This window comes from Lissotriton helveticus, chromosome 4_1 (genome assembly GCF_964261635.1).
Source record: "Lissotriton helveticus chromosome 4_1, aLisHel1.1, whole genome shotgun sequence".
NCBI classification, from domain to species: Eukaryota; Metazoa; Chordata; class Amphibia; order Caudata; family Salamandridae; genus Lissotriton; species Lissotriton helveticus.
In genome coordinates, this window is record NC_136063.1 from 450,676,161 (window position 1) to 450,698,070 (window position 21,910).

The window sequence follows — 21,910 nt, forward strand, 5'->3', positions numbered from 1 at the left end:
CTCAACTCCAGTCTATCCGAGGGAAGGCAACAATGACCCACCTCGCACTGAAATCACTAAAGACTAAACTCCCTGACCTCACCCTTAAACCCTTCCTTGAAACCCTCCGAGCGAAACTTCAACCAACGCTCACCTATGGGAGTGAATCGTTGCATGGGAAGGACTCTGCATTGGTAGACAGTCATAGCCAATTGTTACAGGGCCATCTTCAATCTTCCCAAATACGCGTCTCCGGCCCACATTCGTTTAGAATTTGGGGTGGTCAAACAAACACTGGAAAGACTGAGTGCATATGTAACTAACTGGAGCAAGATTCGCGATGCAGATCCTGACTCCTTAAATGCCAGCGTTTGGGAAGAGCTACTTAGATGTCGCACTTCACTGCCGAGGGACTACCTATTTGGATCTCTTGATGTGCTAGGCTTATCCGATATTTGGGAAACCGCCATAGATCACCAGTCCTTCAAAAAGTTGGCAAAAACATCTGCCCGAATAATTTCGGCAATAGAAGATAAGAAAGACCTAGCCAACAGGGCGCATGGATGGATAACGGTGGGAGATTACTGCAAAATGCGACCACAGGCATATTTTAATACCGGTATGAAAATAAAAATCCAAGAAAAGTTCCTGAAACTGCGCCTTGGAGCTATCCCGATATTACCGCACCTGCCGCCATTGGAGAGAACTCACGCCTCGGCTCTGTCGCCTGTGTAAATTTGGCAAGGAGGAAATCATCCATGTGATATGCCTCAGGTCCATTAGTCTCGGGCAAATGCATAAGCTGTTGCTACCTTTTTTTAGATCACATGCTGTTCGGACCTGTAGGCAGGCAGTCAAACTGTGTTTTTCCTCCAGTGATATTAAACTGAATTGTCAGGTTGTGAACTTCTTTGATTTAATGAAGGAAAGATTCAAGCACACCTGAAAGATTCATCGGGACTTAATAACAACCTTGAATTGACAATAGTAACTGCTGTATTTTAAATCATTTGTACTGTCATATGGTGTTTTATATTTCTGTAAAGATTTTAATTAATCATATACAAAATAAAATATTACTTACTACTACTTTCACCAAGTTGTGTATGATTCTCTGACATATTGCGATTTTTCTTTTGTATCCATGTTTTGTTGGTACCTAATTGAATGTCTTCATTCTTTCTCCTGCATTTTGAAAGCAGATTTCTGGTGGAGGGTATCTGGTTAGTAGTTTGTGATATCCAAAAGGAGTTCCTAGCAGCAAAATAGTGTGATACTTGATATTTTGACTCATAATTACCTGCAAAATGTAACATTAATAAGTGCAAAGAGAGAGAAAGTAGGAAAGCAAAAAACCCTCATTTTAATTTATTTTCTGACCGTGAGCTTGATTTTTTTTTTTTTTTTGCACATACATGATCTAAATTAGTTGATAAAATTCCTAGAGCATGAAGGGCATCTACTACTATGATCTCCAAAATAACCTTTTCTAGACTCTTCCCTTCTCTATCCCTCTTTGAATTACCTCAAAGCTCATTTTGATACTATGATCTCCCTAACAACTCAAAATTCTTCCCTCATCACTCATCTGACTCCTCCCAAAACTCATTTTACTACTATGATCTCCCTAATCCATTACTAGAGATGCTTCCCTCCTCCATCTCTCCTTATATTCACCCCAAACCTAGTCTTACTACTATGATCTCCCAATAAACACTTTCTAGACTCTTCCCTCTTCTATCCCCGCATCATCCTTTTCAATCCAACTAACAGATTCACATGTCCACCTCTCAAATTTACTATACTAATCTATCACTAATCCTTTTTGGGTTCCTGAGTAGCGTGCTACTCGCCAAAAAGTGCTTCGACGCCTCGTCGGGGTAGTAAGTGCAATCTAAATCCAATTACCATACAATACCCTGGACTCCCTCAAGTGTCTAGCTTTCAGAACTGTCAGGGTTTGGTAGGTTTTCACAGGTGGCTTCCAAGCCAGGCTCGAATACTGCAGCTGCCTCCATTGCCAAATAAGGACATTTTTTGGACCGGAAATGTTGATGCCAGTACATTGCTTATTAGCCCCTTTCTTGTGAGTGCTAGGCCCACCCACGCTTGTTGGGTACAGTTTTTATCGCACGCGAGACCTAAAGAAAAGCAACCTGCAGTGCAAAGGTGCCTTGTACTGTAGCATTTTAGGATACCCTCCCCGGTGTCAGCCAGTTTCCGTTACCCGCACCAGGGAGGTAGTGCGTGTGTCGACCATTGGCCGACACACGCACAAAAAGGGTTAATAAGTTAATTGTAATGTCTAAATATTGAACCTATGACTCGCAGAATTGAGCTAAGCTAGCGAAGAAAGCATCCACTTTACAGGCCATTCACATGTCTTTCATGCATCACACACAGCCATTCACAATGTCTGCTGGTGGCCCAACACAGTACAACACTCGCATCACCCAGACATCGGCCAAGTTACAAACACTCAATCATTAAGTCACTACACACATCCCTATCAGACAACCACTATTGCAAACACGCCAGTCCACTGCCACCGCACCTTGCCAGCCAACCTCTACCTTATATTGCAAGCAAACCGAAACTTTGACGTCACCTTGAAGCTCCATGCCACTTTAATTTCTAAAACACTCCCAGATTAAACCTATTGCACATGCGAAGCGCAAACATTAATGCAACTAAAGAGTTCAACTTAAGCAATGCAACTAAAGAGTGCAACTTAAGTTCAATGTATTTTCCCCCCAATTTTAAAATAACCTACCTATTGGTAGAAGATGTTTGCATACATGCCAGGTATTGGTAAACACATCAAATAATTGGCAGACTGGGGTCTAAACAGAAATTTGTAGCAATACAGATCATATTGCCAGTTGTCTTTAATTCTCATGGTTGCTCCCAGTACTTGAGTTGTGTATGGTAGAGTTCAAAACATGTGGACACATGGGACATGTTTAGAAGGACACTCAGGAAAGTACATACGAATGTCATTTCGTACTCCTCTTTGGACACAGGCTCTACATCTCCGAAAAGGAAAGTATTTTTTGGTTTGTTGGAGGAATGTATTCAGGAGAGTGGCAATCTTTCAATCTAGCCACATTCTCAACCATAGATTTTCTCTGAACACTTGTTTGCCTCAAGGTTACCGATTGTAGTCTACTGAAACTATAAAAGTCATGTGTGAATCTGGAAAATTGGCTATAAAAACAAATTAAGCGCTAAAGGATGCCGAATGGAACAAATGCCAACTTTTTCAACCAGATGTGACTTTTGAGCTGCATTGTTAGGCTCCAAACGTTGATGTATTCTATCTACACCCCCTCCCCCATGTGCTTGTAGTGTAGAATGAACACTGGTTTGTGCACTTTAGCTTTCTGACCCCAAACAGTTGCCGGTGAAACACTTTTATTGTTAATAGTGTGCAAAATTTAAAAGCAAGTAGTTCATTGCTACCTAAGGCACCTGCTCTCTCCCTTTTTGTAATTTCTTACACACAACTTTTTAGAGTAATTTTTACGGTTAGAGTGGATTCTGCCCCTTTGAACAGTTCAAGTTGCCCTTCTGGGAGCAGCGGGAAGCGTATAGAACGAACTGATGCACTTGGAAACGAACTGGGCAGTCAGGTCAGAGAACATAGCGGCACTTGAGGCAAAACGGGGTGAATTGGCAGAATTATTGAAACGGTACAAAAAGGGGGTGGTGATGGACGGAGCATCTGAATCAATCAATCAAACACTCACACCCAGTCAAAAGATCTGGGTTTAATCCATCACCATTCTTTAGCCCACTCTGCCACCCCAGTTCAGACATGGCTATATGCAAATCAGTCTGACCCTGTGCCTCATGGGAACAGTCCAGCCCGAACTGCCAAGCCATATCTTCCCTGGACCGGAAACAAGCTTCCGAGGACCGGTTTCTGGCATTCCAGCCGTCTTCAGCCCGGCTTGCTTGAATCCAGTGGCAAAGTGAGCAAGGGACTCGCGTCTGAGCATACCCTGCCAAGATCTCGGGCTGGACTGTTCCCATGAGGCACAGGGTCAGACTGATTTGCATATAGCCATGTCTGAACTGGGGTGGCAGAGTGGGCTAAAGAACGGTGATGGATTAAACCCAGATCTTTTGACTGGGTGTGAGTGTATGATTGATTCAGATGCTCCGTCCATCACCACCCTCTTTTGTACCGCTTTTGGCCACCATAAGTGTGGCAGGGTATGCTCAGACGTGAGTCCCTTGCTCACTTTGCCACTGGATTCAAGCAAGCCGGGCTGAAGACGGCTGGAATGCCAGAAACAGGTCCTCGGAAGCTTGTTTCCGGTCCAGGGAAAACATGGCTTGGCAGTTCGGGCTGGACTGTTCCTATGAGGCACAGGGTCAGACTGATTTGCATAATGCCATGTCTGAACTGGGGTGGCAGAGTGGGCTAAAGAACGTTTTTTTTTTGTTTGGTTTTTTTTTGCAGAGTTTTATATAGCGCGAACTAGACCCGAACCGAATCAGGTATCAGAGCGCTTTACATATTTTTCCAGTTACATTACATTATACGTTTCCAGTTACTTTCATTTTAGGCACGGGGAGATTAAGTGATTTGCCCAGAATCACGGGAGGTTTTGGCGTCGTTACCGAGACTCAAACCCAGGTTGGGTCGAGCGCCCTAGCCGTTAGGCCAACTCCTCTCCCCTAACGGTGATGGATTAAACCCAACTCCTCTCCCCTAACGGTGATGGATTAAACCCAGATCTTTTGACTGGGTGTGAGTGTATGATTGATTCAGATGCTCCGTCCATCACCACCCCCTTTTGTACCGCAGAATTATTGAAACGCCTGCGAAACGTTAACTATCTGGCACACTCTGCCAGAGTGCATGTGCACTTGGATCGAGCAGGCCGCTTATTAGCATGGCTTATACCACTAGCCCAAAATCGCAGCCCATAACTTCCCTCCGTGATGTAGAAGGCCGGCTGCTCTGCAGGCAAGTTGAAATACACACAGAGCTGGCTCGCTTCTATACAGTCCTCTACACATCCAGCCCTCTACACATCCAGAAGCACATTCAATGACGCAGTTCTATTCCATGCTTTCCCAGTTACCGCTCCCGACACTGGATCAGGCACAAGCCTTCTAGTTGGAAGAGCCCATCACACCCATTGAGATTGGAGTGGCAATACGAGCATTAGCCATGGTCAAAACCCGGGCATGGATGGCCTTGCCTCTATTACAAAGCTTATGCACCTGTAGTGACGCTACACCTGCAGCAATTGTATAACACCACATTGGATGTGGGCTTCTCTCGCCCCACACACCCCTTTATGTGGGAAGCGCTACTCGTGTCTCAAGCCAGACAAAGACCCGACCGAGCCTGGATCATATCGCCTGTTAGCTTTGCTAACTGTGAATTTCAAAATATTGGCATAGGGGCTTGCTGATTGTCTGGCCCCGCTGGTGCTGCTGCTCGTCGGAACTTATCAGAATGGCTTCGTCCCAGCCTGCAATTCATCATGGAATCTTTGCTGCTTCTTCAGGGTCTCTCTGCCTATTCTCCCAAAGCTGGCCAAACTCAGGCTGCCTGGTTTTGGGATTTGGAGAAGGCATTCGACTTGCTGAAGTTAGACTATCTCTTTGCAGTGCTTAATAAGTGTTGCAGGCTGTTCTCAGTTTAGTTCAGCTGCTTTATGCACAACCAAGAGCAAGAGTGAAGAAAGGCATTTACATTTCTGAACCCATACTGATCGGGCGTGGTACCAGACAGGGGTATCCCCTGTCTCAATTGTTGCTTGGCAGTGGAGCCATTGGCAGCAATGCTCAGAAAACAGGGTACGGAGTGGGGTATTCTCCTGGGTGATGGCACACATGCAGCGTCCCTGTACACTGACGCTATTCGGATAGACCCCAGGGATTTACGTACTCACGCCTACGCAACAACAATGCACGTTAGAAATAGGCAGACAGGGAATGGTCAGAGGCACTGTTCAGTCCTATATACATTCCGCGTAACTCATGCTTTAGACTTATACAGCACTATATTCTCCAGAGGGCCTAGCTCACCCCTGAAAAAAAATCAATAAGTACTATGGAAGGGCGGACTGGGTATGCCCAGATGTAAGCACCTAGGAGCCGACCTGTTACACATGCTGTAAGCCTGCTCGTCCTTGCATACATACTGGAATCAAGTCTGTGACGCCCTGGTGGGAGCCACTAATCGCCAGCTGGAGCCCAATTGGGAGGAATGTATTCTGTATCTCTATCCTAGAAGCAAGAAGCTAAAAGCCACTTCCGCTTTTTAGATCTAGGCGTGTTCACTGCAAAACGCTGGATAACCAAAAAGTGGAAAAAAGGTTGGACCCCCCTCCCTTAATAGCCGCGTGGAGTCAATCGGTATGGGCAAGAGCAGAGGGCAGAGCTCTCCATGTAGAGGACATACCTATTGCAATACAGTGGGAGGCTATATTGCAAGAGTTTCACAGGTCACTGGAGGGCGGGATGGGGTCCCCAGCCACTACCTCCCCTGGAGTCACCATTCACGATAGGTTGCAGCCGATGACTTCCCTTAAAACACGGTAGGCCCACAGTGTTGCCTCACCTACCTCCCTACATGCCCTCCCCTTATGGCTCCTGGAGTTGGGGGGGGGGGGGCACTACTGGAAGGAGGCCCTGTGGTAACATACGATGCCATCATGCATGCAACACCCATTCACAAACTAAATATACCACATTAGAAACATATGTCCTGCTCACCGCAGGTGAGTTGCATTCCGCCCCTCTCGGTATTGTATTAACCGTATAAATCTGACAGCAGCAAGCTGATGTGCAGTCTCGCACACATCTGCTTTGTTACTATAGTATTGTGTAAGCCATAGGCAACTTATTTCATGGGGTGAAAAGAAATTGTACTAGAATGCTCAGAAGTTCTTGTTGTTCATGTTCAAATATGTTACACAAATTGTCTAATTGTTAAACTTAACAAATGTAAAGCCTATTTGCAACTACACATAGTCATTGGCAACTTCACTGATGTGGCACATTGCATGAGCCAATGTGTAAACATGGCTGCAGTCTTATTTGGTGTGTACCATGACTGTTAATCTCTTGTTAAGTCAAGCAAATGTTATGCATGTATGCAAGCACAGCTAAATCTATATATCGATAAACCGTTTAAAAAAAAAAAAAAGCCAACACATCGGTATGGATGGAGTCCAATTCGAGGATGCACAGACATGCATTGTCCTTGAAACACTTGTGCTCTTGCAAAGCAGAAGCCAAAACAGCCCGATGCTCCCCAGCATTCTGGATCAGAGAGGAATGTCTTTCTAAGAGCCAAGAATTATAAGCACTCCTCCAAGGATCCACTGTACGTCCCAGGGAAATGCTGTGGTGGATTCCAAAATCCACCACAGCAAAAAGAGGCAACCTATCCATCTCCACGAGCTCACCTTCAATTAAAAAGCAAGAGAGTGGAAATGGGCGGGCGATAAAGCAATACAGTGGGAAATCGCAAACTTCAATGCCCTCCTACATTAATACACCCACCAACACAGGGAAGAAATGGGAGAACTAATGAAACCTCTCCCTGAGCTGTTCCAAAGCCTGGTAGCTGCCCTAGTGGAAGAGGGGAAGACAGTCGCCAAAAAATTCCTGAAGTCTGCCCTTGACGCCACAGACCCAGCCAGCAAGACTGATTGTCACAGGCACAACCCTGAAGAGGCACGCCTGGCTGTGGGTGTCTGGGTTCAGGAGTGAGGTGCAGGGAAGCATTACCAATACCCATGCTGCAACAATTGAAACCATGCCAAGGCCATGGGAGCATTGCAGTTTCAAGGCCACAAGTGGAGGGAAATACCATTTTAGGAGTCCATACCGCCATTGGCATCCTGCCACAATGCAGGGCAGCAACAGCCATCAACAAAACCGTGGCAAACCCTTTCAGGGCAGAGGAATAGGACGGTTTCCCTAGGAGGCTGCTTCTCAATCAAGTGACCCCCTGCCCCCCCTCCTCCCCAACTCCTTATCAATCGCCCCACCACACAGTCGGGGGCAGAATAGAGGGCATCCTTAAGGAGTGGAGGCGGGCTACGCTAGACAAATAGATCCTCAATATCGTCCAATATAGGAATTGCATAGAACGTCTAAAGACACTGCGCAGGGGGCACACCAAGGAAAAGATCACACTTAAGAGGAGAGATGTTGAATGCAACGCAGATTGCAGGAGCTCATTGAATAAAAGGCAATGGAGAACCCGGAACGGAATTCAACCAAGGAATCTACTCCTCATATTTCCTAATCCTAAAACCAAACGGGTCTCTTATGACCAATTCTAGTCCTCCGATTCTTAAACTAGTTAATAAAAATGCAAAAATTAAAAAAATGACCATGCTGCAGTAGGTCATTCTAAAGATGCGGGAAAAGGGCTACATGGCATCCATAGACCTAAAATAGGTCTACCTACACATCCATATGATCCGCAAGCACAAAAGCTACCTACGGTTCATCGTCAACCAAAACATCTACCTATTCAGAGTGCTCCCTTTCTGACTCAAGTTAGCACAGTTGCTGCCTACCTAAAAAGTATATCCACATATATCGGTTTCTAGGCCACTGGCTAGTTAAGGTAAGTTCTTTTCAATGCAGGAGGCACACCAGGACAGTCCTAGACACCCTTCATAGACTAGGGTTCACAATCAACCTAGAAAAGTAGTCCATGAAGCCAGAAAGAGAAAATCTTCCTGAGAGCAACAATCAACACAGTAGAGGCAAGAGCTGCCTCATACCTCTTGAAGATAAAGACAATCACTGGACAGGCTTGCCTCTGCTGCAAGGGTCCATCTCTGCTAGTGAGGCCTGTGTAGAAAATGGCCATAATGTCCTCATTTTATGTTTAATATTTTTATTAGCATTTCTTAATCAATGGCATTTGTATTCAGTACACAGATTGATAAAAAGCAGTTGAAGAATGTCAATAAGAAGTTATACATCAGTTATTATCTCTTCACACCGTTATTGTGATTGCTTCATCTAGCAATGAGTTGCTCATAAATTTCGGGATATTAAGTGTGTGTCGTCTAGGTGTTGCAGATAGTCTAATGAGGCTCCTGTCTTTGTATGCATGTGGCGACATCTGCGGTCGGGGACAGCAGAGCGAGGGGTATAATAAAGAACTGAGGAGTGGGTCTGGTTGTGTTTCTCAGTGTGACGCGCCCCCAGGGTATATCTTGCTGTCTATGCATGTTGTATCATACCTCACTGTAGCAGGTGAGAAGGTACTGAATGCCAGTTGAAGTGCTATTACCAATCTCATATGTAATTTTTGTAAAAGGAGTCTTAACAGTGATAGCACCCTATTTTCAATTACGGAACCATCATGTATACAGTGGGGTGAGATGGTTCCGGGGAGAAGGGGGGGGGAGGATGAAAGCAGTTTTTCTATAGGAATAGTAGGCGGGGAAGAGGTAAGTGCAAACTAGAAAGGGGTTAAAAAAACAATTAAAATGTGGTGTGGTCGCTAGTGTCAGTTGTAGTTGCGTGTGGGGGAGTGTCGGTATGAGGGTATTGGGGAGTCAGCGGTGGCGATGTTGTCCACGTCCGGCTTGTGGGATGGGGTGTCCGCCCAGGGGGGAAGGGGAGAGGGGGAGACAGTGCAGCCGGTTCCGTGCTTCTGGGAAGCATCTACGCCTATGCGCACTGGGCTCATAATCATAATTTGCTGCATGCCGCGTCTTGTAGCTAGGCACAGGTTGGGAGGGAGGCGCCGGGCATACGGGGCATCTGTCCATTCCCATATCTTCGGTCTGTTCCGGAAGTGTGTCTAATTTCAGGTGATCCCTTGTGCTAGACTGGCTTGCTGGGAGGACTCCAGCGCGGCATCTCAGAGGTGTGCAATTGGGAATTTTCTCAGTCCCATCGTTTCCTCTCGGCGCAACACTGTGCCCTCCGCCACCACCCAGTTAGTGAAAGAGGTGTACCAGTGTCGAGTATGCGGGGTCCGCTGTGTTTCCAGCGTTTAGTGAGTAGACGTTTGGCTGTAACCAGTCCCAGATCCCAAAATCGTGCCGGCACCTTGTTCAGTTTGGTCCTTTTGTAAAGCCACAAGATGCAAGCCTCCCATGTGTGTGGTATTTCTTCGTCTGTGCATTGTGTCAGCAGTGATGTGATTGTGCTCCAGTATGACTGGATGTTGGGGCAAAGCCAGAGCATATGCAACAGGTCTGCTCCAATCAAGGAACATCGCTGGCACGCAGCGTTGGTGACTCGAGAAGTATCTGTTAATCTTGTCAGGTGACAGGTACGCACAGTGCAAGATGTAGAACTGTATAATTTTGAAACAGAGTTGCGTGGGACATTGACTGGGCCTAGTAGCACCATCGCCCACTCTTTGTCCGTCCAGGCCCGCCCTCTGTCCTCTTCCCATTTGTCTTAGTTGTCGGGTAGAATGTTGCGTATGCTCCAAGAGAGCTTGTGCCAGCCAGTGTACCACGTGAGTGCCATTGCCCATGACATGCAGATATTGCAGGAGTTGATGCATTGGCGGCTCCTCGGAAAGATCGCCCCAGGTGTTCGCTAGCGTCCGCACCAGGGAGGCGTGGGTTAGAAATTGACCAGCTGGTAAGCCTGTGTCCGCTGCAAGTGCAGCAAAGGTGAGCAAGGTGCCGTCTGCATAGAGGTCCCCTAATGTCTCCACTCCCGCCTGCGTCCATCTCTCCAGCACAGCCTCCGTCATTACTCCATCTCCTCTGGGAGTGCCCAGTAAGGGGAGCACTGGGGCGTATGGTTTCACCGCTCGGGTCGGTTTCAAGCAACGTAGGAAGCACTTGTGTGCTACCGCTGTGTGTAGCTGCGTGGGGCTTTCGTCAGTGGGTGGAACAACGTGCAAATTTGTGTGTGGGTCCGGCGAGTGGTGTCTGTGGTTGTATCTTCCAGATTTCTGCCACTTAGCCATCCCGATACCCATTGCAGTTGTGCTGCCAGATAGTACAATTCCAGATTAGGAACCGCCAGGCCTCCTGTCTTGGTTGTCATATACAGCTTCGTCAGCGCCACACTGGGTCTGCCCGTGTACCAGATTAGGGCGCGAAGCAGGGTTTCCAAATCTTGGAACACTTTGGTAGGGACGTAGTTCGGGATATTAGCATAGTAATACAATAGTCGTGGTAGGACTATCATTTTCGTTAGCGCCACTCGGCTTGGCACATTCAGGGGAAGGGTTTTCCAGAAAGTCACCTGTGCGCGTAGTGAGGATATCGCTCATCAGGTTCCCATCCAGTACATCCGTTGGGTTCCTATATATGTGGATTCCCAGATATCGGAACGTCGTGGGATACCAATTGAGTTGTTCGCCCCCGAGTCTGATGTCGCATTCTGGTGTCTCCAGACTGAATGAATATGCGCCGACTTGGTCCAATTGACTCGTAAGCCTGACATGTCCTCAAAGGTCTGGAAGATTGTAGCCAGACACCTCGGGATGTTGGTCAGATCCTTGACGTATAGAAGCAGGTCGTCTGCATAGAGCGAGACTGCATGTATACCATCCGCCATCGGGGTTCCCCACTCCTCCCCCCGCGTTCTCAATATCGTAGCCAGAGGCTCCATGGCCATGGAAAACAACAGTGTGGACAGGGGGCAACCTTGTCTGGTGCCTCTTCGCACCCGTATGGCATCCGAGAAGAGTCTGCCCGTGTGGACGCGGACAGTCTGCCTTTGATACAACAATTTAACCATATCTGTGTAACCATCGCCCAAGTCGTACTTTTCCATGACTGCTGCTAGGTATGGCCACTCCACCGAGTCAAAGGCCTTTTCGAGGTCTAGTACTAGGCACCGCGGCCATAGGCGAATAGCGTATTTCTGCATGCGAAACAGTCTGCGGATATTATGTGAGGTGCTGCTTGTGGGGACAAAACAGTTTTGGTCTTGGTGTACCAGCTCTGGGACCAAGGGGGCCAGTCTCTGGGCTAAGGTGGAGGCAAGTATCTTGTAGTCCGTATTTAGGAGCGCCAACGGGTGATAGGAGCCCATTTGTGTAGCGTCTTTGCCAGGCTTGAGGATAGAGATAAGGTTAGCTTCGTTCTGTGTGGGTGGTAGGGAGGTGTCCTCCGTGGCCGCTGCATACACTTTCAGTAACGCAGGAATAAGGACTTCTGCGCAGGCCTTATAAATTCGACGGGTAACCCGTCCGGACCGGGGGATTTGCCATTAGACAAGTTGAAAATGGCTGTGCGAAGCTCCTCAGCTGTGATCGGAGCTCTGAGGTCGTCCTGTTGTGCAGCAGTCAGCTGTGGTAGCTGTAAGTCAGAAAGGTAGTCCACTATCGCCTCGCAGGGGACCCGCAGACGGGAGTTATAGAGCAGTTCGTAGTGTCTTGTGAAAGCTTCGTGTATTTTCTTCTGCGTATAGACCATCCCACCCTCATTAGTGTTGATCGCTGACACCGGCTGTGCCCGATCTTCCCGTTTGATTAGCCATGCGAGTAATTTGCCTGGTTTGTCACAGAGGTGGTGTGTGTGCGCGCTGAGTGAGCTGCATAGTTAAGGGTACGAAGTATCTCCAGTAGTCGCGTGTGTTCCTCGCGCGCCCTCAGCAGAGCGCCATTAATCGCATCCTGCTCTCGTTGGAGCAGTTCAGACTCAACATGTGTCAAGTCACTCTCTAACTGTTTCTGCATGTGTCCTTGTGTGCCCAAGCAATGCCCTCTAATCACGACCTTGAAGGCATCCCACTCTATCTGGGGGGAGGACGCCGTGCCTGCATTGTCCTCAAAATATTGCGCTGTTTGTGTAAGGAGAGCGTCTTGGAATGTTGCATCTTGTAGCAGGGCTGGTTGGAGCCTCCAGGTGGGGATGGGGTGGGGGGTGGGCGTTCCCACGTTATATCTAATATGTGTGGGTTGTGGTCAGAGTGAGTGCTTTCCCATATATCGCGTGTCGACGACTAGGGGCAGCAGGTCAGTCGATACCATGCATCTATCTAGCCGCACGTGCAGGTCATGCGCTCCCGAGTAGTATGAATATACCTTAGTGGTGGGATTGTGTGTGCGCCACGCGTCATGCAGGTCCCATTGTGTGGCCCAGGTAGTTGGCGCCTTCATGGCCCCGTGTGCAGACGTGCCATGTTGAGGTGGGGAAGAGCGGTCTAGCTGTGCATCTAGGACGCAGTTGTAATCGCCTCCTAAAATCCATGGGATACCATGCCCGGGCGCTAATATCTGTGAGAGTCGTGCTAGGAAACCCCCCCCTGTTCGGTATTCGGTGAATATAAGGAACCCAGCACCACTGGTTGGCCATCTAGTCTGCCCTGAATCACCACGAACCTGCCATCAGGGTCAATCTGCGTTTGCGTCACTGTCAGAGGGGTCCCAGGATGAACCCACAGTAATGTACCTCGGGCAAATGATGAGTACTCCGTGGTGTATACCTGCCCACGCCACCTGCAGTGTAGTGTACGTACTTCGGCTTTATTCAGATGCGTCTCTTGTAAGAGTGCAATATGTATCCTGTGTCGCTTTAGATAGGAATATATTTGATATCGACACGATGGTGTGTGCATGCCTCTAACATTCCAGGTACAAATTGTTATCTCAGCCATGTCTGTTGTCTAAGCGATTTCTATTCTCCCCATCCCTCAACGTCCCGCCCCACGCAGCCCCCCCCCAGGCGTCCCGCACACAAACATAGGCATTGGGTCACTAGCAAGTAGTCCTCATTAACGCAATTTGGGTATAAACAGAATAACACAACTGACCAGGATAGGCCTAAACAGTGAATAATACCAAAAGGTCGGTTGCGGAACATGCTGCCGTCCAAATTCTCAAGAGACAATAAACCTTATAGTTCTAGGGGGTGTTAGGCGTTAAGCGCAAGCTTTTGAATCGAGGATACCATGCATTCAGTTGGGAGTTATCTTCCCCACCCACGGGGTAATGAAGAGGCCTCAGTCTGCAGGCAGTCCCTGGGGCATCACCGCCGAGGTTCATTAAAGTGTGTCCACCTAGTGTAGGACTTCAAAAGGAAGAGTTTTGCCGGGGCACACGTCTCTGACAGATCCAGTCCTCCGTCTGCCAAGAGTCCGCTGGTGTGGATGGGGGAGGGTGGCAGGAGTATGATGCATCAACAGTGTTTAATGTCAGGGGTTGTTACTCACTGCGTCTTGTCGTCGCCACCTCCCCATGTCAAAGGAGTTTCCCATCCTCTATCGACCCATCTCTTCCACACTGATGCAAGCTCTGAAGATGCAGAGAAGACGGTGTCCGTCCCTCATCTATTGGGGGGAACTTGTTGCTCTCGTCAGTTGAGTAAATCCGCTGTCTGTGGTGTGACATCTGGCGGGTCCGTAGACAGCTGGGAGTCTGATATTCGGTATATGGCTTCATCATCGCTTGGAACGCTCGTGGGCTGGCGTTACGGGCAAAGGACGGTGTCTGGGAGCTACTGATTTCCGTGACTTTACGAAGTGCATCCTGTTGTTCCTGCAGGACCATATCTGTAGGTGGGGAATGAGTCCTCACCTCCTGTGTTTGATGGGGCGTGGGCGATTTGCGCCTGCGGCGTCGTCTCGATCCGCGGGAGCGCGACACAGTAACTGTCCCTTGTGTCCGCCTGGGCGTCTCGCTCACTCCTCCATCTAGCCAAGCTTCGACTTCCTCTGGGCGAGTGAAGAAGTGTGTCTTGTCTTGCGCCACCACTCTCAATTTGGCGGGGAGGAGTAAGGAGTACTTGAGATCCGCCTGTCTCAGACGTCGCTTTACATCAAGGAAGGAGTGTCTCTGACGTTGCACTTGGACTGTATAGGACTGGGGGTCCTCCTTCTCGTGCGGCGAGGGGTGCCTGAGACGGACGGACAGTGGCTTGCCCAGATCGCGGCTCGGTCTTCCAGTGACTCGCCGTCAGGTGTGCTAACAATTTGCGCCGCTGTGATCCGCCACTGGGTCCAGACCCTGCGCAGGATCCCCAAGTAAATTAGGCGCCGTCCCTCTGCTCGGGGCGTTAGAACTCAGTTGTAGTGCGGTGTCGGTGGGCAGCGCCCCCCTCGCAGCAGACCCCCGCCGGTGGCGCTGTTCGGGGCACACCTCCCTGGTCCTCGGTCAGGAAGATCCCGCGTCCGCTCACCGTCTCCGGCCGTCAGCACGGCCTGGTGACTCGCGTCTCCCAACCAGGCGCGTCTCTTCGTCCCCGCCCGTTCTCGCAGTCAGGGCTCCGCTATTCCCCAGCCTCTGCTCAGATCTCACTCAGGGGTGGGCGCGAGTAGGTGCCATGGATTGCAGGGTCGCTGTGCTCCAGGGTCGTCGCTGTGCTCCAGGGTCGTGGAGGTGTAGGGGCTATCGGTCGGTTTCAGGGTCGTGGAGGTGTAGGGGCTATCGGTCAGTTGCAGTTGCCGATCAGCAGGCCGTGTTGCGCAGTGTACGCCGCTTTTTGAGGCCTAGTGGGTGTGTGCAGACCATGGCCTCGCGTGATCTTCTCTGCCGGATCTGCGGCGTCCAACTCGGCAGCGGCCCGCCAGACCGCGCCGGAGCGGCTCCGAAGCAGCAATCGGCCTCAAACTCAGCCAAGCGGCGGAGGAGGGTTAACTTCCACTCCGCCTGCAGTCCTGGCCCGTTCAGGATAAGAGGGACGGAGAACCGGCCCGGGGTAGGGGAGCTCGGATCGGAGCTCGGATCGGAGCTCTTACCCTGCTGCTTCTGTCGCCATTGCGTGCCAAGCCACGCCCCCATGGCCATAATGTCCTCATGCATTCCCCTGATACCATATGCAAGACTACACATGAGAAACAAGAGTGGATCCAAAACCAGTGGTCCCAGGTAACTAGTGGGGGGGTTTGGGCAGTGGTGGAATATCATACAATTGGGCAGACTTTTCACACAACCAACTGCTACTGTTACGATCACCATGGCTGGGGAGCACACATGTGGCGAACTGAAGATTAGAGTGCTGTGGAAAGCGGAAGAAGTAATGCTAAAATACATTAGCAAAGCAAAACCTATTGGCTGTGCCAGCGCTGGTTAGGTCTCGCTTGGCGATAGCGGCGCACATGCGTTGCTCTCGCCATGCGAGGGCCTTCTAGAATCAATACGGATTCCAGATGTGCACGCGGACGGACAGGACAGAAGATGTGCACGCGGGGACTGGATGCTTTATTTGCGGCGGGAGACACGGACGAACTATATTTTTTCACACTGGCGACAGCCTCAGCCCTCTTCTCCTCGCAAGCATCCTTCACATGTCACTGAGCCACTTCCTTGCCAGTTTCCTGCTCCTCCAGTATCCCGGCAGCGGAGCTTGTTTTTTCTCACGCTCCTTCGACCTGTGTGCTCAGCACTTCGTTGCCTTGTGTCTCCGTTGCTTCCCAGCGTTCCGTTGCTTCCCGGCGCTGACCTGTTTTCTTTCAGATATGTAAAGTGGGTAGAAATTCAAAGATTTGATCTCTGGCCTGGTGTCCTGCGAGCAGGAGGTGAGGCGGGCTTGAGGGCACTTCCAATGCTGCAGCCCTGAAGACGTGTGGGGAGGCAAGTGCCGCCTGCCGTGGTGGGGAGGAGTGAGACTGGACGAGCAGCTCAACATGGGTTCGCTGTCTGCTTTGATTTTCATCCGTAGGTGCAGAGAGATTTCCCTCTTGCCGTAGTGAAGTCTGCCCCATGGCTGATACTATGGGCCCTGGGCCACTCCTGGGCACTTCCTGCCATGGAGGTTGCCAACCTAGACCTCTGCAGGCTGCTGCGGCAATGCCCCAGTCAGTTGCCTGCCTTCTCAGCCTGCAGCGGAGCGCGTGGTCCCTGCCACCCCCGCAGCATGGGCTTCAAGCCCCTTGCCTGGTTCCACAGCCTCCGACCCCCAGCCTGTCCCAGCCCTCAGCCCCGCCGGGGAGCACCGCAGTACCTGCAGCAGCGCCGGCGGTGAGTGGAAGGGCGAAGACTGATGGACTCCAGAGGAATGGAAAAGTGGGGCAACAGATTCGGAAATTGTGGCCGTTGGGGTTTGTGGTTGGTGTGTATTTGGTGGTGTGCTGGAGCACAGAGATTTTTGGGGACTCTTTATCCCTTCCATTCCCCTTTTTCTTTCCTTCTATTTCTAATTATCATTGTGGATTTTTCGTGTTCTGTTTTCTTTCATACCCCTTTTATTGTCAAATGCGCGTTCTTTTTCATCGCTTATGATTTTGATAACCATTCAAAGCAGTATGTAAATATATAGATCTACATATATCATACTGAGGAGTCTGGTGTTTCATGTGTTCCACTCCCTCCATTTCTGGTTAATCCCCAGATACATACTACTGCGGTATCTCTTAGTCCCTGGGTTCGTACCTCACCGCTCTTCCGGATCAGCACACACCTACAGCTACTGAGGTGCCTGGGGTAATTCTTGCGTTCCTACTCGACTGCCCAAAGGTCCTGTTGTTCCAGACATACATGAGGTGACTGTTTCTTCTGGACCCCACCATTGCCAATTTTTTAGGGGCCCCAGTCGGGTTCATATATTAGAAGCTGTCCTGTGCATATATGCCGAGCAGGACATTAAACAAACCAAAAATACCAACGAAAAAGGGTGTTACAGATTGTAATCCTATACAAGAAATAGTCAGGGCTGGAATCCTCGCTGTTTCATTGCACCGCTTACCCCCTAGTCAGAACCCACATTAGTTGAAATTTACATTAGATAGATTGTGGGAAAATGTTCCCCCTAATTCTGGGGCTTAATCAGATGCAAAAGTACTTTATTTCCAAAAAATATATTCTTATAGAAATATTACACACTTAATTGTTGCTCACTCGTTTACGGCCAACTTTGTGTACTTCAATCACTGGCTACCAGTTCAGAAAAGATTTCTGTTCAAGGCACCTTATCTGCATCATATAGTGTTAGACCTGGCATCTTTTGGCGTGTGTCCCCGATCTTTTTGCTTTCTGACCTTATGGTTTTGATGGTGTGCTGGTCTTCGTTTTTCCTGGTTTAGTGTCTCTGCACACTTTTTTAGTGTTATTTAGTGCTATCCCACTGGAAAGTGTTTTATGATTGGTTTTCCATGATTGGGATATTTGATTTACTAGTGATTTTAGTAGAGTTTTCATTGTGTTACTGTGTTATGTGCAAATGCTTTACACATTGCCTCTGAGAACCAGCATTGGCATAGCCAATTGGTCCCGCATTTGGGACCTTTTAAGTGTTTAGCCATGCTACAGTTGATGTTGCACCAAGGATATTGTGCTGCATAACTAAATACTTATAAGGTCCCAAAAGCGAGAACTGTTGGCTATGCCAATGCATGTGGTTAGTCCGCAGTCTAGTCTCATATTTTTGGCCTCCACTAGCCTATTTAAACTGCAACCCAGGGGCATTAGGGGCCTTGCAGCTCGCTCCTCTTTGGTAACAGCTTCCACTAGACTCCTAAAAAAGCAGGTTTATGCATGGAGGGAAGTACGCCCATGGGTTAAGGCATTCCATAAAGATTTTTTTGCCAGCTTATTTCCAATGCCGCGGCTCCCCAGGGTATTGGGGAAATAATACTTAAGTGTCTTTCTCATAACTGTGCTGAGGCTTTAACAATTATGTCACCAGTCATTTGTGTGGCTTAATGGCTACAGCGGCCGACTTTGAATCTGGGGAACCAGCCTCAAGTCTGGCTGGAAGCTCAATCAACCGGTGATTCTGGGCAAATCATTTAATCTCCCCCCCCCGTGCCTTCAATGAATGTATCCATCTGTAATGCTACTTGTCATCATGTAAAACGCTCTGATACTATCGAGTCGAGTTCATGCTATATACAACTGCAAAAAAAAATCAACCAAGGCTAACAAACTATAAGGTCATCTCTGCCTTGCAGCTCAGTACATTGTTTTCGTTCAGTGGTTTGCATTTCTCGTATGTTCATTTAGCAGCAACATACCTCATTAAGCCTGGTCTCACAGATAAAAATCCTGTATGAACTAAATGGAAAATAAAGCGCTGTCAGTGATTTAAGAATCCTTTAGTTGCATATGCTTGCAAATCTTCGGGTATTCTGACCTCCTTGCAGTATCCTTCTCAAAGGAACACACCAGAGAAGGGCTGGTTCGGAGGTCTCCAACCTTTTCAGTAATAAGATCTACTTTATGTTCAAGGAAGGGCATTCTCGAGCTACCAGTATTATCAGAGTGTTAGTGACCACATCAGACAAGATTACACTAGTGGCCACAATTTACAAGATTACCAGCAGTGATCATCTTAGTGCATCAACCACTATTGCTAGTATTAAAAAAAAAAAAGAAAAAAAGATTAAGTGTGGAATGTCTCTACATGGGTATTCTTTAACAGTCCTCGCTACGATAACAATGGAGCCAAGTTAATAATAGTAATATCTTTCCAATGCTGCATGATAACCTTTGTGTGTGTTCTTTAGTGGCAACGTCGTTTGTTCATCACTGTGGCCTAAGGCATTACAAAATCCCAGTCGATAATTCAACTAGTAGTTGTCTCTTTTAGGTGCATTTCACAATCTGTCCCTTGCACAAGCACAGTGAAAAACTTAGTGCCTAACCCGGCATTTGCTTGTCTTTCCCTTTTCATCTACATCTAAAGTGATTTCATATAGGTACTTAATTTGTAAAAAAAAAAAAAAAAGAAAATTAAAAAAAAGAATAAATAAGTGTTCTGCAATGCAAAATACTTATAAGGTCCCAAAGGCGAGACCTATTGGCTATGCCAATGCTTGTTTTTAAAGCAGTGTGTATGATGCAGCACACTTTTGTAAATGATTAGTGAACGATTTATACATACTTTACTACCGCTAACTTAAACCACAAGGTCATACCGTCCTAAATTTAATGTTTGTCAATAAAACAACCCTGCAGTAGTTTGCTGCAAAATCTTTTAATCCTTGCCCCATATAAACTGGAGAGTGGGTTGTCTGTAATATTGCGTTTTTAGACCACTGTGAACATAGTATTATCTTTGTTATAAAAAGATATGGTATGAAATTGTTATCATTAAAAATATTGTGAAGTCTTAAGCATTGCGTTTGGTACGCGAGGTGTGGTTTGTGGAGCTAGCCATACCTGGGGAATTTCAGAGGTAGTTTATTTTAAACCTTCCTTGAGGTGTTTATTAATGACAACTATAAACCCATATTAAGTGTTTTTTACCTGTCTTTTTATGATATATACACTATCCAACTTGTATAAATTCATGGCCAGCAGCTGTGCACAATGAGACCCACCTGGGGCACAGGCATCCATGCTTTTGTTGGTATCGCCGAGGACCAATTTGAATGTAGGTGCAGGAGGGAGGTTTCTGACGAATGTGTTGTAGCTACAAGTTTGGGCCACCCACTCCACTATGTGGGGGCGCCATTGCTCTGCAGCTGCCATTAAGTTGACCAATTTTAGCTCACTGTTCTGCTGCTTGTATAATCTGGCTTTCTCCTTAAGTGAGTTCCCATTGTTTATCCACCTGCCCTTATGTTCGATAGCCGCATACTTCTCTGATGGTGACACGAGCAGTCATAGAGTAGGTACTCCCCTTCTGACTGGAAGTCTCCCCCAGTGTGTGAGCACTAAGCCAACTGGCCCAGCCCCTATTCTGCTTGTTAAATCTATTCTACCTTGGTGTACTAGTTCAGGGTGGAGGGAGGACCCTTCTGGTTAGGCCAATTGATTGTTGGTCTGACTAGGCCTTTTTCTAAGGCCAGCCTTGGCCCCCCAAAGAATGAACCAATGGTGTTCTCCTCTTCCATCTAGTCTGCTGCTATCACTCCTACATCCTCTGAATGGTCCTGTCACTCCCCACGGAAGACTGGTCCACCTCCTCTCTGCTACCCACATCTGCCCTAACCTCCGCAAGAGTGGTGCTATCAGCTAATCCATTCATGAAGGGGGTAAAATAATTCCCCCAACCCCCCTCATTCGCTCAGGAAAGAGCCCCCGACCTAGAAGGTCTGCAACAGTCCCATGCCTCCTATCCCCTGCTGATCTGTCCCGGTGTTGATCATAGGGATGGGGTTGGGAGGGGGCGTGGGATTCTTAACGGTACTGAGCCAGTAAGATCGCCACTCAAGAGCTGCCCTGTCAGCGGCTGTTTGTTTTAGGCCTCACTTTTAAGTCCCCTCAAAACTGCCAAAATTTTCCTTCTTTGCAGCTGGCCAACACCTCACACTTGACACCCTGGCAATCTTCCTAGGGCCCTGGGTACCAGCATGTACTGCAATCCGGCTTATTAAGAGCAGGAGTCCACCAGCCACTGTGGGCCCTAGCAATAGTGTAGAGAACATTTTTTACCCCCTCCATGGAGTCACCCTGTGCTCACCTGCACATTCCGATCCTCCCGGGTTGCAATTATTTTGAAAGAGCTGGTCTCCTGTCGGCACTGACTAAGCCATCTGGTCCTGAGGTTTTCCCAGCTCCTGACCAGGAAAGTGCGCTGGGGGCCCTCCAGGGGGACGTTTGGCTTCAGATACTGTCTAGGCTGCAGAAAGGGTCATGCAGATCAAAGATAATTCTACCAGCAGATTGGTTTCTGCTGCAGAACTTTTCTGACCGGCAGAGGGTCAGTTCAGGCAAAAACCTTTGCTTTTGTGTTAGTATGATGCAGGATATTTAAACACAATGCAGGGCTACTTCAGGGTGCGCCCACCACGTCTGCTCCACCACCTACTTTGTTGTGTCTTAATATGTGTTATGGTGTGTTTTCAATTAATTTGTTGAATTGTGTTTTTTTTGTGATGAGCTGTAGTGTTGTGTGTTTTGTATCGTTCTGGACACCTTTACTCCCATTTTCTCAGACCACAGTACGCCTAGTGCTGGTCATTGATGAGACTTGTGACCATGAATGGACCAACTAGGGTCCAGAAATCTTTTCAAGGGGTTTTATTTATGTTCAGTAATGTGTACACATAACCTATTTTCTAATAGCCTGGTATAGCATTGTCGTTTGAAACAAGTATATTAACTTTCAAAACTGAATTTGCTAAAAAG

The 21,910-nt window shown here is 48.1% G+C and overlaps 1 protein-coding gene across 2 annotated transcripts in view; it reads left to right on the forward strand.

The window, feature by feature from the left end:
- Nucleotides 1-21,910, forward strand: part of RBM12B (RNA binding motif protein 12B) — a 73,231-nt gene that overhangs the window by 48,152 nt on the left and 3,169 nt on the right. The gene's annotated exons all lie outside the window — the stretch shown is intronic.